Source organism: Nyctereutes procyonoides, unplaced genomic scaffold (genome assembly GCF_905146905.1).
Source record: "Nyctereutes procyonoides isolate TBG_1078 unplaced genomic scaffold, NYPRO_anot_genome, whole genome shotgun sequence".
NCBI classification, from domain to species: Eukaryota; Metazoa; Chordata; class Mammalia; order Carnivora; family Canidae; genus Nyctereutes; species Nyctereutes procyonoides.
In genome coordinates, this window is record NW_026575121.1 from 48,299,717 (window position 1) to 48,316,963 (window position 17,247).

At 46.8% G+C, this 17,247-nt stretch overlaps 1 protein-coding gene across 4 annotated transcripts in view; it reads left to right on the forward strand.

Annotated features, from left to right (window-relative positions):
- The first annotated feature begins 742 nt into the window (after nt 1-742).
- Nucleotides 743-17,247, forward strand: part of FARP1 (FERM, ARH/RhoGEF and pleckstrin domain protein 1) — a 286,146-nt gene continuing 269,641 nt past the window's right edge. For 2 of the 4 annotated variants that reach the window (XM_055335961.1, XM_055335966.1), the window contains exon 1: nt 744-884. The gene's annotated coding sequence lies outside the window, so the exon portion shown is untranslated. Of the gene's footprint in view, nt 885-17,247 lie in introns of all 4 variants that reach the window. The other 2 variants (XM_055335967.1, XM_055335963.1) reach the window with 2 other exon arrangements.

Below are 17,247 nucleotides of genomic sequence, written 5' to 3' on the forward strand. Positions count from 1 at the left end.
TCCGGCACGAGCCGCGGAGTCGGCGCCACCGACCTCCCTGCGGCCTCTCGGGCTGAGCCGGTGCGCCGCTCGCCTCCCGCTCTCCTTACAGCGGCAGGACTGGCGGCTCCCCGGCGCTCCCCGGCGTCCCCGAGCTCGGGTCGGTGGCGCCGCGCGGAGACACGGGCTCTGGCTTCGGGACCGAGTAAGGCGCGATCCGAGGGCGGCTCGCGGGGTCCGGGAGGGGCGCTCCGGCCGGCGGCCCCCCCCGCCCCCCCCCCCCCCGGCGCACCTGCCCCCGGGCCGCGCGGGGCGGGGCGCGGCGGGGCGGGGCGGGGCGCGGCCCGCAGGTTGCCGACCCGGACGCTGGAGGGGGCTGTGGCTCTCTCGCCGTCCCCGCGGCCCCGGCGGCCCCAGCTCCCCCCGCCGAGGGGCCGGCCCAGGCCCGGGGAGGGGCGCGACCGCCGGCGCTTCCCGCTCGCCGGCCTCGGAGGCGGCGGGTCCGGCGCGGGGCTGCGGGGCTGCGGGCGCTCGGCCGGGGCGCGGGGCGCGGGGCGGGGACGCGGCCGCCGCCCGCTTGGCGCCGCTCCTCCCCGCGCGAGCGGCTCTCGGCCCGGCGTCGAGGCGGCCATGGCGACCCTGGGCCCGCTCCCCACCCACCCCGCCTGCTCCGCCCTCCCCTCCGCCCCGCGCCACCTCTGATGGCTCGGACCTCGGCCGGCCACCCCCAGCCCCGCTCGCGCTCCCGCGCCGCCGCCGCCGCCGCCGCCGCCGCCCGCGGGTATTAATAGCCGAGCGCCCCCGCCGCACGCGCACCCGGAGCCGCCGCGCCCTCGGCAGCCGGGCGCTCGGAGCCGCGGAGCGCGGAGGCCCGAGCGGGAGCCGGAGCCGCCGGCGCCGCCGAGGTAGGAGGCGCGGGGCGAACAATGACCGCGGCCGGCGGGGCGGGCGGGGCGGGCGGGGGCGGCGGCGGCAACTTGTGCGAGTCGGGGCGCCCGGAGCCGACCCGCGGGGGGGGGGGTGCCCGCGGGGTCCTGCCCGGAGGAGGCGGGCGGCGGTGGGGTCGGGCTCCCGTCCGCCGGGCTCGGGGCAGCCCCGGCACAATAGCAGGGGCGCGGGGCCTCGGGGTCCCGGGCACCCTCCGCGCTGAGCTCACCTCCGCGGACCCGGGCGGGCAGCGGGGCTGCGCGCCCCCCGCCCCCGCGCCCCCGCGCCGCCCGGGGCGCCCTTCCCCCCTCGGCTTCCTCCCAGCCCACCCGGCGCGCTGACAGCGCCGGCGCCGCTTCCGGACCTCCGGCCGCAGTGTTGGCCCCGGGGGCGGCTCGCGGGCCGGGGAGGGGGCGGGGAGGGGGCGGGGGAGGGGGCCCCGGCTTGGGTGCCAGGGCGCCGCCGGCTGCAGCCGCTCGCCCACGCGCGGCGCGAGCACCTCGGTAGGTGACAAAGAGGAACACACCCTCCGCCCAAGTCAGATTTGGCCTCTCCTTACCGCCTGCCTTTATGGAGAGCAAACTTGGTTTTTTTGTTTTTTTCTTTTCTTTTCAAGCAAAAGACACAGATTTCTGTGGTGAGCGTTTCGAGACCGCGACTTCTGATTGTGGTTCTACGATTTAAGTTCCGGAAACTTTAGCTGTGTGATCCGGCCAGACCCTTGAGTGTGTGTGTGTGTGTGTGTGTGTGTGTGGTGTGACTTGGGAGGGTGGGGATGCTTCCCCGTAATCCTTCTGGATTTGGTGTGTCGTCGGGGCCCGGCTGCCTTGGGGTCGGTGCAGGACCCCAGAAAGGACGGAGGTGGGGCTCACAAAGGAACGGGGCCCCTGCTATCAGATGGGCTTCTGGAGAGGTGGGTGGACCGAGTGCCTCTCCTCTGGAGCAGCGGAGCCGTCTGCGCTGTCTGGGGCCTTCGGAGTACCTTGGTGGCCTCTGGCTGTTCCGTCTTATTATTGTTAGTGCCTTTCTTGCTAGCTTCCCAGGTTCGACCTGCTCGGCCAGCTCTCCCCGGTTTCCCCTGTCCCCCCAGGGCCTGGACTTTTCTGGGCCACTACCTCCCCACCCAGCAGGCAGTCTTCCCAGAGCCAGACCCCTTGGGTTAGGTTTAATGTGTTTTGCACGTGGTGACCTGCCAAGCCCATTTCTGAACATCCCCTTAGCATTGTCTTGCTTCTCTTGTTCCCCCTAAACTGGAGTGCAGGAAGAAAGGCCTTCTTGGTGCTGAGAGCTTTGAGGGAGTTGCCTTAAAAATCGCCCTCATTGTTCGATGGGATGGGTGGGCCCTTCTGATATCTCTCCTGTCTTTGGCTTTCTTCCCTCATTCCACAGCCTGCTGGCTGGGGGTTTACCCTCAGCCTTTCCAGAGGGTTGGTCCTCTGGTATGACAGTTTCTGACCATGTGCTTGGTATGTGGGTTCAGCATCCACATGGCTCACTTTATATTCTTGCAGCATCGTTCTGCAGCAAGGCACCAATATTGGAGTTACTCCAAGCACAACAAAACGTTTGTGTTTTTAGAATGTCTGGCTAATAGATCTGCCTCTGGGTAAAATAAATAGACATTATTGGCCAGTGACTGGCTCACCGGGCAAAGCGTTGGTGGAGATACTGAGTTGATGCCTCCCTCGCCCAGGCCTTCCCAGAATCTCCTGTTTCTTTCATGTGGGCAGGAAACTTGAAATAGTTGGTGATGATGTTGTGCCCCATTGGGTCACAGATTCTATAGCCCACCCCTTGTGAATTGGTGCATGGTTGTTCATTTAGGGAGTTTGTCCCTATGGAAATCCTGCAGTTAGGTTTATAATGTGCCTTCTCACATTCATAGTCTCTTCCTGGAATTTGTATAAGTGATTTCATTCCTTGGGTCATAATAGGACACTAATGCTACTCTGTAGCCAAATTTACCACAAGGAAATTTAAAAAAATCTACCCTAGAGAGTTTTCTTCTGGTGTATTGCACTTATTTCATAATTATTTGGAGCCCGAAGGAAACCTGGGTGGATGTTTTTTTTTTTTTTTTTTAATATTTATTTGTTTGTAAGAGACACAGAGAGAGAGAGGCAGAGACACAGGCAGAGGGAGAAGCAGGATCCATGCAGGGAGCCCCACGTGGGACTCGATCCCAGGTCTCCAGGATCCCGCTCTGGACTGAAGGCAGGGCTAAACCGCTGAGCCACCCAGGCTGCCCGATGTTTTTGTTTTGTATTTCATTAGAGAAACTGTCCAAGGAAAGTTTAAGAATTAAATACAGTATTAAAAAGGTTGGTTTTTTAAACGGTGGAATTCATCCTCTCATACTCATTGAGCATACCAGAGTTTAATTCATTTGGAAAACAATAGAAATTTTTAAGGAGGTTGCTTGCGATAACCATCAGAAGCAAAACCTTCTTCCATTCTAGGGGAGGTTAGAGCCCACTGGAGAAAAGGCAAGAGCCCCGTCTTCTTGTGTGCTCAACACTCTCTAGGAAAGATGACATTGTGACTTTCCCAGAGAGCGGGGCAAGTTTTGCGGATTTGTAGGTCCCGAGCCAGTGATTTGGTAGCATTGAGAACTGGGCATTTGAAACCAAAACCATTTGTAACAGGCCTTGCTCATCTTCGCGAACTGCCTCGTGTTTTGGAGAAGTGCACCTTCCCCTGTAACTAAAGAAGCTCCAGGAAAGAGAGGGGCCCTTATAATACCCGAATATAGTCGCAGGCTGGAGTCCTTTCCACCCTGGGTGTACAGGTGTATGTACCAGGTAGGCTTTTCGGTTGCGGTGCCTGCCTCTCCCTCGTCCCTGGATGCTCGTGATTGAAAGGCGGGCTCTCCGAGCCTGGCTATCGAATGGGAAGCTGCAGGTCAGCTTCTTTTCCTGGCTTTTGAATGCGTAGAGTTTCACCGTCTGCCTCCGTTTCCTCCAGGTTAACCGCTTCCACATGTCCAGAAAGATCAGAGCCCAACGGTTTCCATTCAAATTGCTCGAAGAACTGATTTCACCAGCCTCCTTATGCCAAATGCTGCCTTTGTTTTTAATCAGGAAGCCCCTGGCAAATGTTGATTTTAAAGTGGGAAACTGGCTTTTTTAGGCTGTCCTTGTGCTGGTTTTCCAGCAGTTAAAAATGTTTTGCCCAGTGGATATGCTAAGCAAAAGTGAGCACTTGATAGATATTAAATACGGTGCCTCTCAGCTTTTGATATTTGTGAACTAAGCCATCAGGTACACCGTGACTAAAATTGAATACATGCTCAGCATTGGCTGGGACCCTAGCTTGGGATGGCGGTTTCCTTATTTTAACGGGGGATGGAAATACTAGACAAACGAGAAGATTGGCAAGTAAGTGTTGTGGGAATTCATCATTTGCACTGAATTAATTTCATGTGTAAAATTGTCATATTTATGCATACATTTTCAAACAAAGGAGCCAGCGGCCAAACCAGATTGCTTTTAACTCTATTATGACAATATTTCTTACCACAAGAGTAATGTCAACTCTGCACACAGACTTTGGCTTCCTGTAAACGTATCTTGTAAAAGAAAGCTTGTCAATCCAGTATTATGGGGAGTTTCATTTTTTGTTCTCATCCTGTTAACTCAGGATCTAGTATAGGCCTGGCACATAACACTCCCTTGGGAAATACTCGCAGTGAATATATAAACCTCGTTTTTGATGTCTTTTCCAGTTAGCATTTAAAGTTTTTTAAGGTTGCTATTCTGGGAATTTGAAAATTTGATATTTGATTTTGTTTCCGTTTCATTCTAATTTAACAATTTAAATTAACCTTTAGGGGGGCCTGGGTGGCTCTGTTGGTTAAGCATCTGCCTTTGGCTCAGGTCTGGATCCCAGGGTCCTGGGATGGAGCCCTGCATTGAGCTCCCTACTCAGTGGGGAGTTTGCTTTTCTCTTTCTCTCTCTGTCCCCCCCCCCCCCCATGTGCCTTCTCTCTCTCTCAAATCAATAAATAAAATCTTTAGAAAAATTAACCTTTAATGCTGGGTAACATTGTAAAAAGACTATATCTTTTTTTAAGGAGACTATTCAAGCTTAGACCTAACAGCACAAAGAAGAAAGTAGAACTTCTCTGAGAAGCTAGCTTCTGGGAGAATTTTCCTTCTTCCTGACGTACATTTTCTAGAAGTTTTATTAGTGAATGTCCGTTGGTGGTAGCATCTGTGTTTGTATGCCTTTAAATATCTTTGTTCTGGAATGATAAATGCCCTGGGTGTGCAATTCTGGATTGCTGTTGTATTAATCGACTGTCTCCTGGTTCCATTGTTGCTGCTGCAGTGTCAGCTCAGGCTGATGGTTTTATGTGAGTAGTCTGTCTTTTCTCTCTGGCTGCCTTTTTTTTTTTTTTTTTTTTTTTAAATAGGCTTTATGCCCAGCGTGGAGCTCAGTGTGGGACTTGAACTCACGACTCTGAGATCAAGACCCAGATGCTTAACCAGCTGAGCCACCCAAGCGCCTTTCTGGCTGCTTTTAAGGTTCTTAGGAGTTCTGCCCTTTGACTATGTCAAGGTACAATTTCTTTTCTCCTTGACTTTGTTTTTTTCTTAGATTTTATTTATTTATTCATGAGAGACACAGAGAGAGATAGGCAGAGACACAGGGAGAAGGAGAAGCAGGCTCCACGCAGGGAGCCCGATGCAGGACTTGATCCCAGGACCCCAGGATCACGACCTGAGCCGAAGGCAGATGCTCAACGGAAGGCAGATGCTCAACCACTGAGCCACCCAGGTGCCTCCCTCCCCACTTTTTAAAGTTCTCCTTGACTTTGACCCCCTTCCTCTCCTACACTTGTTCTTCCCACCTCCTCCCTACTCTTCTCTCTCTACTCCTCCCTCCCATCGTCTTACCAATGTCTTTCTGTCGCCCAGTGGCATTTTAGGGCCTGGGCATGTCACCATCTGTCCACTCCTTCACCTTTGGCCACTCTGGTCGTTTGGTTTGGGCTATCATGCATGAAGCGGTCTGAACAGTTGTGAACAAGTCTTTGTGTGGAGATCTGTTTTTATCTCTGGGTCTTACAACAAGTATATGCATAACTTTATAAGAAGCTACAGTCCCAAGTGTTTGTACTGTTTTCCATTCTGCCAGTGACATCTGAGCATTCCAGTTACTGTAATCCCCAGTAAGCATCTGCTGGAAAATTGTGTCTTTTTCATTTTAGCCATTCTGGTGGATGTGTCCTGGTGTCTCATTGTGGTTTAATTGTATATTTCCCTGATGGCTAATGGTTGCTTTTCATGTGCTTATTGGCTATTTGTTTATCGTCTTTTGTCTATTAAATCTTTTGTCTTTTCACTTGTTTTTTGTCTGGTCATTTCACATAGCTTTTGAGGATAATTGACATGATCAACTACACATCCTTAATGTCATTTTATTTTATAGTTGTGGAGATTATATATTCTAGATACAAGTTCTTTGTTAGATCTGTGTATTGTTAATATTTTCACCGGTCTGTTTTGACCTTTTTATTTCTTGATGGTATCTTTTGAAAAGCAAAAGTTATCAGGAAAACATTGTACATGATCTAATTATTGAGCTTATTAAAGGCCAGGGAATTTATTCAACGTTGGAAAAATAACACATTTTTATGTGTAAGGCTTAGGCTAGTGTTGCTCTTTTCAAGAGTTTGACTTCCATTTACTTTGTGGGTGATGGAGCAGTTTTATTCTTTCCTAACTAAAACTTAGTTGAAGAGACTTAAACTTGCAATAGAAAAATACCAGCTTATTTTGAAAATCTAAGGAAACAAGGGTTTAAGATTATGATCAGATAAATTTCTAAAATTCAGAGCTGTATTTGTTTTTTAGCACACAGAAGAATTATGGGAAAGAAATATTTTTGAAATCAATACAAAAATGGAACCCTAGGGAAAAGCAAGATGTAACATATAAATTTTTTTAATTTTTAATTTCTTTTTTAAGATTTATTTATTTACTTGAGAGAGAGTGAAAGCACACATGCATCAGGGGAGGGGCACAGGGGTAGGAAGGAGGAGAGAGAATCTCCAGTAGACTCCCCACTCAGTGAGGAGCCTGATGCAGGGCTTGATCCCATGACTCTGAGATCATGACCTGAGCTGAAACCAAGAGTCAGACGCCCAATCGACTGAGCCACCCAGGCGGCCCAAGATGGAACATTTTAAAAAGAAGGCGGAATGGTGTATGTAGCTAGTCATGAGAGGGTTTTAGTTCTTCTATTTTGGCAGGAGTTATTCTTGTTGTCTCTGTTTTCTCCTCATTTTCTGAACTAGATAATAAACATTATTTGGTCAGGAAGTATATTTTCCTAATTTTTGTTTCTCCTGCCCAGAGAAGGTAAATAAATATTGGTTGATCTGAATTAAAATATGTGTAATGAACACCCCATGACATTTGAGAATGTGAGAGGTAGAAGGTGATATCAGAGGTAGCAAGAGTTGGGAGTGTAGGCACCGGAAGCAGGCGGCTCTGCTGTCCATGTTTGTGATGTTGGGCAAGTTACTGGTGCTCTTTCTCTGAAACCTGAGGGGAACCTTTAAAAGCACGTTTGTCTTAAAATTGTAGAATGTCTGGCTGATAGTTTAAGCCATCATCAGACATTCACTTGCCTCAAGGAATTGTAAGGGGCTCCCAGTTTGGTGTCCCTGCTCACAGTATCATCAAGGACCCAGGTTCTTTCTCTCTTTCCACCCTGCCATCCCCAGCATGTTGTGTTTCGTACTAGGGCTTGTTGCCTAGTGGTTAATTAGGCTGCTGCCTCCTAATTAGCTATTATGACTAATGGCTGCTACAGCTTCATCCTCTCACACACCTGGTACAGTCAGGTCAGTAATAGCCTAGGCTTCTTCAGGCTCCTTTCATCATCAAGCCAGATCCTTCCCAGAAGCCTCCAACATCTGGGATGTGTGTGAAGGGGTTTCTGGGGAATATTTCTGTGCCCTTAAAAAGAGACCCAAGGACTAGGCTGAATGTGATGCCTGGAGCCATAGCAGCTATGTTGTGGTCAGCCTTGGGATGAAGGCAAGAGGATGATGGAGCTGAAAGATGGGACCAGAGTCCTTGTGGGTGTCACTGAATCATTGATCTTCCTGCACCTGAAGCTTAGTATTCTTTTTTTTTTTTTTTTTAAGATTTTATTTATTCATGAGAGACACACAGAGAGAGGCAGAGGGAGAAGCAGGCTTCACGCAGGGAGCCCGATGTGGGACTCGATCCTGGGTCTCCAGAATCAGGCCCTGGGCTGAAGGCGGCGCTAAACCGCTGAGCTACCCAGGCTGCCCTAAAGCTTAGTATTCTAAAGAATACTGGGCTTCATGTGCTAAATAATAATTTTACTTACTTTCTAGTTCTCTTACTGCCATCCAAAGCATCTTGGCTGATACATTAGTTGGAAGATTTTATCTTTCTTCTGATGTTTACCATTATCTCTGAGAAAACATGTTTCTCTTTATTAATTATGTGGGAAGTGACTTAGTGGTCCTACCAAATGTCTGTGAGAGATGAACTGTTTTTAAGGGCTTTAGGCATTTGATATTGTGTGTAAGTGTTGCAACTAAATCAACATGAATTTACCTTCTTAAGGTGTCCTTGTAGGACATCTGTTTAGAATTGATCATTTGGCAGTTTGGATTACAGGAAATATTTTGAGAATAACTTCATTTCTTTAAGAAAAATGATGGCAGAACCTGCCATTTTTGTCAACCTAGAATGACATATACTTAATATTGCTTAGGAGATTTTTTTTAAAGATTTTATTTATTTATTTATGAGAGACACAGAGAGAGAGGCAGAGACACAGGCAGAGGGAGAAGCAGGCTCCCTGCAGGGGGCCTGATGCAGGACTCGATCCCTGCACTGGGATCATGCCCTGGGCCGAAGGCAGATGCTCAACCACCGAGCTACCCAGGCACCCCCATTTAGGAGATTTTTGAGGAGACATTATTAATCAGAGATTGATGTCTCCTTTACAATACTATCAGAGGTTTTGGTTCTCTGCCATCAGATCTTATTATTTTTTTTTTAAATTTTTTTTTTTTATTTATTTATGATAGTCACACAGAGAGAGAGAGAGAGAGAGAGGCAGAGACACAGGCAGAGGGAGAAGCAGGCTCCATGCACTGGGAGCCCGACGTGGGATTCGATCCCGGGTCTCCAGGATCGCGCCCCGGGCCAAAGGCAGGCGCCAAACCGCTGCGCCACCCAGGGATCCCCGCCATCAGATCTTATTTGAAGCCAATGTTACTAGTGGAGTGAGCTACTTGAAAATGTCAGGATTTGGATAAACCAGAGGTTTACCAAATTAAAAAATTAGACAAATATATGTAAGGAAAAGTTAAATGATTTTGTAATAACTTTAATATTAAGCAAATGAATTGAATGTAAAATATCCAGGTGAGTGAAATACAGACAATGGAGCAGTAATATTTCTATTTCCATTTAATTGATACAACTTTTAAAAAGTTGTTTAAAAAAATCCCCCTCAGCCCCCCTCCCCCATTACCATCACAGTAGCCAGCTGACCAGGGTAGTTTGCATATTCAGTGCTGTTTTATTTTTACTCTAGTTTATGTAAGGGCTTATCAAGTCAACAGATATTTATAAACATCTGTGTTGAATATTATTAACTACCATTGGTTCCACAAAAATAAAGCTCAGTCCTTGTTCTCAGAGCATGGCATCCAGGGTGGATGGGAGAGTTGTCGAGGTAATTATAAATAAAAGGTAAAATATGACAACAACTTTGCAAAAGTTATAGTAATGGTGGAAGTTTCAGGATAGTAAGACAGTGGATCCTGATTGGAAGGAGTAGCAATTGAGCTGAGCTTTAATTAAAGAAGTATGTTTTTGTTTATTTTAACATTCACTTTGTAGCATTTTTTTTTTAAAGATTTCTTTATTTTAGAGAGAAAGCACAGGTGTGAGTAGGGGGAAGGGCAGAGGGAGAGGGAGACTCTCCAGCAGACTCCTGGCAGCGCTGGAGGTGGGGCTCGATATCACTCCTGTGATTGTGACCTGAGCTGAAATCAAGACATGGAGGCTTAACCCCCTTAAGCCACCCAGGCGCTCCTCATAGTATGTTCCTGTAACAGGATTAGAAAGTATTCACATATAAAACAAAGTCAAAAATCCCTTGTAATCCTGCCATTCAAAGATTATGAAAATTAAAAGTTGGTTTATTTCCATTTGACTTTTGGCAACATTTGGTATATTTCCAGTATTTTTTACCTGTGTGTGCGAACATGCCTTTTTCATAATTTGAGAGAATGATGCGTGTACACTGAGAAGCCACTTTTTCTGCTTTCACATTGAATGTTTCCTGAATTGAGTTTTCTTTGAAATGAAAATGTTTAACGCCTTTGTGATATTACTCTTACGTGATTCTATGTAATGTAACTAACATTACCCTTTACCAATAATTTTTTTTTGCTTGCAGTATTTTGCTGTATTGAACCATCTGTACATAAATCTATGGTACGAGCGTCCCTAGGTCTCTTGTTGCAAGGGACAGATGCCTAGCCTGAGCCACAGGATGCAGAATTAGGGGTATTTCTTAGTTTTTAGTACCAACCTCAGAAAGGGCAGCGGTGGATGGATCTCAAGCATAGAGACGCAGATTCAGAGTTGGCCCCCATGGGGTGTCTCTCATTGTATCTTGACTATTTTTGCAGGGTACCACTTTCACACTTTGGGTTACCCTCTCCACTGGCATTTTGGTCAGGACAGTTTGGTGATGGTGGTGGAGGTGTAGGGGAGGGCAGGACGTATAGCATCCATGGCTCCTGCCTTAATATCCAAGATTCCTCTAGCCATCCTAGTGATTCATCACACATTTGAGCGCTTTCACTCCCCCTGGGAGAAGTGCTCAGATTGCTCCCTCTATGATGAAGTACGGTGGGATCACCTAATGGAGTGTGAACCTCCCCCTCACCTCCCAGAGGAGGCCTCTTTTTTAGGCTGCAAAAGGGACCACTCCTCTGGTGGGGGTGTGTCTGGGGCAGGGGGCCAGGGAGACGTGAGATAGTGCCCAGACACCATTAGCCTTTCCAGATGGATAGGATTGATAGGCAAACATAGGGAGGAAATAAAACCTTCCTGGGGCAGGGACCAGCAGGGGAGGGACTGGCAGAAATATAGAAGCGAGGCCTCTGCCCCACTTCCTCCCAGGGCCGTGCAAAGCTTAGCAAGTTCACCATCACATTAATGCTGTCTGTGCTCCAAGAGCAGCAGCTCTAACCTAACGATTCCTTATGAGGAGTGTCATAAGTCATTTGTCACTTGTAATATATTATCCCCACAAGGATGTTCCCTCATGGTCGAATGCATCTTCCAGAGTGGGAAAAAAAAAGGGGTAGAGCTTGCTCAGGGCATGTTTATAGCATACCTGGCCTATAAATCTGGAGGTCGAGAAAGACCCAAAGTAGAGCCAGGAGCCCTCCAGTAGGCTAGAATGGGCGCTGTGCATACTGCTTTATTTTCTAATAACGTGAGAATTTTTACCTGCTGACTTTTCTCTGTTGTTGGCGGAAGCACTTAAGAAGCGAAGGTGCTAGATCTTCGCAGCCCTGATCCCCGCCGCCCCCAGCAAAACATTTGTAACACATCCAAGTCTTGCCTATTTTTCATATTCCCAATTAAAGCAGTGCCTATTTCTGAATTCCATTGGCATCCCTTTCGGAATAGCACAGTGCTTCGAGAGCTCACAGGGAGGGCGGAGGATGTAGGGCAGGGGTGCCACGCTGGGCAGAGCTGGTTTCACACAAATGGGTAAGGAATTCCTCCCTTGTCACCAGAATTAGTTCCTGGAGGTCAGGTTAGGGGCCATGTGCCCAACTTCCCTTTTTTCTTCCAGGTCCTTAGAAAAGAGCCTCTCTTTGATATAGATTAAAGGAAAATCTTATCACAGATCATAGGCATGGGGACATCACAACTCTTTAAATTCTTAATGTCTTCACAAGTTACAAAGAATAAAACTGATCTTACTTTTTTAACAAAGATCCGTTGAGCCCCTTTCAGAAGGTAGGTACTGTTCTTGACATTCACATCAGTGAACCAAACAGACACACATCATTGTCTTCAAGGGGATCATATATAGATTTTTTTTTTTGTCCAAAAGAAGACATTTCTGGGCAGCCCGGATGGCTCAGCGGTTTAGCGTCGCCTTCAGCCCAGGGCATGATCCTGGGGATCCAGGATCGAGTCCCACTCCAGGCTCCCTGCATGGAACCTGCTTCTCCGTCTGCCTATGTCTCTGCCTCTCTCTGTGTGTGTGTCTCTCATGAATAAATATATAAAATCTTAAAAAAAAAAAAAAAAAAGCAGGGGCCAGGGGATTCATTCTCAGCCGTAGAGGAAAATAAGGAATGGTAATTGAAAGAAGGTAGTCTCTTAAGATACAAATCACTGATTCAATAACTAACTTGTAAAAGTCCTTGGGATCAGCAGGGTTTTTTTTTTTTTTTTTTTTTTAAGATTTGGAAGTCAAGAGGGCCCTTGGCCCTGAGAATGATTTAAAAAAGGATATATCTCTAATGGGAAAAGGGAATTGAAATTGCTTCAAAAGGAAAGTACCTGTGCATCTATTTTTTTTAAAAATCAAGATTTAGTGAAAGTGACTTTTTTCCTCCTGTATACAGTTCTGTGAGTTTTACCATGTGCACCGATTTGTGCGAACAGTACCACACTCAGGACATGGAACTATGTCAAATAGCTCAAAAATTTCCACATTGTTCCCGCGTTATAGTCACTGTCTTGCTTTTCCAGCCTCTGTAGACACTGGTCTTTGCTCTGTCACTGCTGCTTGGTCTTTTACAGAACAATATATAAATGGAATCGTAGAGCATGTAGCCTTTTGAGACCTTTTCAGTCAGTGTGACCTCTTTAAGGGTCTTCTAAGCTGTTGGGAGCATTCGTGATTCTTTCACTTCCATGGTTCTTTCACAGTATTCCACTGTATGGGCGTACCAGGATTTGTGTAGCCATTCACTTGCTGGAGGATATTTGGATTGTTCCCAGTTAGGAGGAGTTATGAATACAGTGTCTATAAATGTAGAGATGCTGTAAACTTTCACGGGTAGGGTTTTTTTTTTTAATATTTTAAAAATTTTATTTATTTAGAGAGAGTGCAAGCAAGTGTGAGCGGGGGAGGGGCAGAGGGACAGAGAAAGAGAGAGAATCTCAAGCAGACTCCTCGCTAGTGTGGAACCCTTTGCAGGGCTCGATCCCACGACCCTGAGATCATGACCAGAGCTGAAACCAAAATTCAGATGGCCAACCGACCGAGCTATCCAAGTGGCCCTCACACATAGATTCTGATGTGAACATAGTTTTGAATTCTCATGGGCAAATACCCAGAAGTGGAATCCTCACCAGCTCTTGATATTATGAGCATTTTTCATCCTAGCCATTGTAATAGGTATGTAGCAGTATCTCAGCATGGTGGTTTATATTTTTTAAACAAAACGTGCCAAAAACACACCTTTAAAAATGAACCCTGTCTGCTGCTTGTTTTGTGATGGTGTAGACCAAAAAGAACAATTGTGTATATAAAATCCCAAAGTGTAATAGTGCCAACAAGAAGGAGATATGTTAATCTTGGCTGCGCTTATCTCAGAGAACTGATAGGGTGTATAGTTTTGATTTCAGTAACTATTTTGTTCATTCTCTACGTGAATATATAGTGATAATAATTCAAAAAAACAATGATAGAAATTACTGAAAGGCAGTGTAGGTATGGAGAAAACACAGGCTTCAGGGCATGTATTAATTATCTATTGCTGCATGATGAATGACTCCTAAATTGACTTAAATCAATAGTAAATATTAATTGTCTTGAACAGGTTCTGCAGGTCAGGTCTTTGGGGGTGGCTTAGTTCCTGTCTGCACGTTTGCAGTAAAGATGTCAGCTGGAGCTGTAGGATCTGCTTCCAAGGACACCCCCCCCCCGCCCCCATCCCCACCCCCTTGTAGCCTCTCCTTGAGCAGGATGCTTGAGTGTCCTCACAAGATGGCGGCTCGCTTCTCTCAGAGTGAGTGACTTCTGAGGAGTCCAAGGTAGACGCTGCCATGACTTTTATGAGCTAGGTTTGGAAGTCATACACTGTCACTTCCACAGCATTTTTGGTCACACAGGCCAGCTGTGATTCCAAGGGAGGGCACTACACAAGGTTTGGATGCCTCTGCACAGGGCTGAATCCCAGGACCCTGAGATCATGACCTGAGCTGAAATCAGGAGTTAAACACTCAATCCACTGAGCCATCCAGGTGCCTCTCCTTTTTTTTCCCCTTAACAACATTTTCTTGTGTCTGGTTTACTCTAGGAATACAGTGTAGAACTTATAAAATATATGATAATTGACTGTTATTCGTAAGGCTTCCAGTCAGTGGTGGGTGATTAGTAGTTAAGTTTTCAGGGAATCAAAAATTATACGTGGATTTTTGTCCATGTGGGGAGTCAGTGCCACCAGCTCTTGCATTGTTTAGCGGTCAACTGTAAATAAAAATGGACTGCCTGGCAACTTACAAGAAGCTCATGACATGGTAGGTATCATTTATATTATTAAACTATGAACTATGATATGTGCAGAACATATCAACAAAGACAAACACATTAGATAAGTTTGTTTTTAGCAAAGGTATTGGTCATGGCTTCTTTCACTTTTATTTTTGATGCATGTGTATTTAAAAAAATGTTTTTAAAAAATTTTTAAAATATTTTAAGTAGGGCAGCCCCCGTGGCTTAGCGGTTTAGCTCCGCCTTTAGCCCAGGGCGTGATCCTGGAGATCCAGGATCGAGTCCCATGTCAGGCTCCCTGCTTGGAGCCTGCTTCTCCCTCTGCCTTTCTCTCTCTCTCTCTCCCTGTCTCTAATAAATAAAATCTTAAAAAAAAAAAAAAAAGATTTCAGTAATTTCTATCCCCACCGTGGGGCATGAACTCCCAACCCCGAGATCAAGAGTCACTTGCTTCACTAAGTTAGCCGGGCACCCCCATATTTTCTATGTATGTTTAATTTTTTTTAAAGATTTTATTTATTCATGAGAGATACAGAGACAGAGGCCTAGACATAGGCAGAGGGAGAAGCAGGCTCCATGCAGGGAGCCCGATGAGGGACTCCATCCCAGGACCCTGGGATCATGCACCGAGCCAAAGGCAGATGCTCAACCCCTGAGCTATCCAGGTGTCCCTACATTTTTTTCCTTTCCTTTTTTTCCAGTCTTTGTGAAGTAGTGAACACCAAATTCATCATCTTGTCTTGTTCTCTGTCTTGTTTGTAGCAGTACCCCCAGCGAGAACTCTGCTAGTCTAGGTCTGCCGTGTGCTGTAAGGACTCAGAGACCTTTGTGATGAGTTCAGGGCTGTCTGGAGAGCATATGTGAAGGATCAGCTCATTACATCTCTGCCTCTGTAGAATTTTTAGAAAATGCTTACTTGTAAACGTAATTTAAAAATACATCAGTCAGCACCCTTTGACTTAATTGGAATAGTCCGGAAAGCTTCCCTGTTCAAAGCGATCATGATGTGAGGTAACTCTACCTGTTTTGCTGTCACTGAAAAGAAGGCGGCTGCACGGAATCTGGTGTCTTGGCCTCCTTTTCTGTCTTCACCTCTTGTGTTCCATCCTCCCCCTGAGCTGCCCCCAAAACCAGCCACAGGAGCCCTCCTGTCTCACACCTTCCCATCTCCACACCAGCTCATCATCCCTCAGCGTGGAGTGCAAGGGCTTTCTACCAGTTCTTCACCCAGTCCCTGCGCAACTCCTTCCAGAAGCCTTCCTAAGGCTTCTGTCTCTGCCCCCCCCCTTTTAAAAGATTTTATTTATTTATTCATGAGAGACACAGAGAAAGGCAGAGATATAGGCAGAGGGAGATGCAGGCTCTTCGAGGCAGCCCAATGTGGGACCCGATCCCTGGACTGCGGGATCACACCCTGAGCCAAAGGCTGACACTCAACCACTGAGCCACCCAGGCATCTTGGCTTCCATCTCCTTCTGGGGGCTGATCTGGACCCCCTGTTTCTATAGTGTGTTTTCTCTCCTCACCACTCATTTTACTTATTAGAGTACTCTTAGCACTTCTGAGTCTCAGGCTGAGCACTAAGTGCCTTAGATGTACTGACTCATTTAATCATCCCCACTGCCCAGATTTGTATTCCCCATTTTGCATATGAGGAAACCGAGGCACAGAGAGTTTAAATGACTTGCTAAAGGTCATACAGCTTATAATTGGCAGAGCCCAGGAAGAAGCTTAGGAAGTTGGAATACATGGGTGGATCAGTGGTTGAGCATCTGCCTTTGGCTCTGGTCGTGATCCCAGGGTCCCGGGATTGAGTCCTGCATCAGGCTCCCCAGAGGGAGCCTGCTTCTTCCTCTGCCTATGTCTCTGCCTCTCTCTCTCTGTGTCTCTTAAGAGTAAGTAAATAAAATCTTAAGAAGCTTAGGAAGTCTGTCTCCACTTACTGAGATCCCCTGCTACTGAAGTATTTTATACGTTTGCATTCCTGGTGCCTGGCAAAGTGCCAGGAGCTTAGGAGGTGCTCAATAAATATTTGTTGATACTTACAACTGTCTTAAAAGGTAAACTTTGTCTCAGATAATTTCTTACATTTCTTTGTAAAATGTAGTCCCCCACCTCCTGGTCTTCTGCAGGATGATGAGATTCTTGAGTTTATTTCTTAGGCTACTCATTGAGCTGCTTGTGTCTGGTCACCTACCTCTTCTTTTGTGGTTATACACTTAGCTTGCTACTTGAGATGAACACATGTGTGTAAAGTTCTATGTAAAATAAACATTTATGTGTATTGAGAAAAGGGTTTTACCCATGCTTTTCCTTTAGAGAGGACTTATATGAGTGGTCTCTAGTTTTTCCTTTGAACTTTATCTAAATGTCCCATATTGAATTTTTACTGCTTTTGTAATTATCCAGTCTTGTTATTTAAAATGAGAAAAGTAGGGGCACCTGGGATGGCTCAGTTGGTTGAGTCTCTCCCTTGGGCTCAGGTCATGATTCTGGTGTCCTTGGATCGAGTCCCACATCGGGCTCCCTGCTCAGTGGGGAGTCTGTTTCTCCCCCACTCATTCTCTCACTTTCTCTCAAATAAATAAATAAAATCTTTTTTTAAAAAAGAGAAAAGTGGGGATCCCTGGGTGGCTCAATGGTTTAGCACCTGCCTTTGTTCCAGGGAGTGATCCTGGAGTCCCAGGATCAAGTCCCATGTCAGGCTCCCTGCAAGGAGCCTGCTTCTCCCTCTGCCTGTGTCTCTGCTCGCTCTCTCTCTCTCTCTCTCTCTCTCATGAATAAATAAATAAAATCTATAAA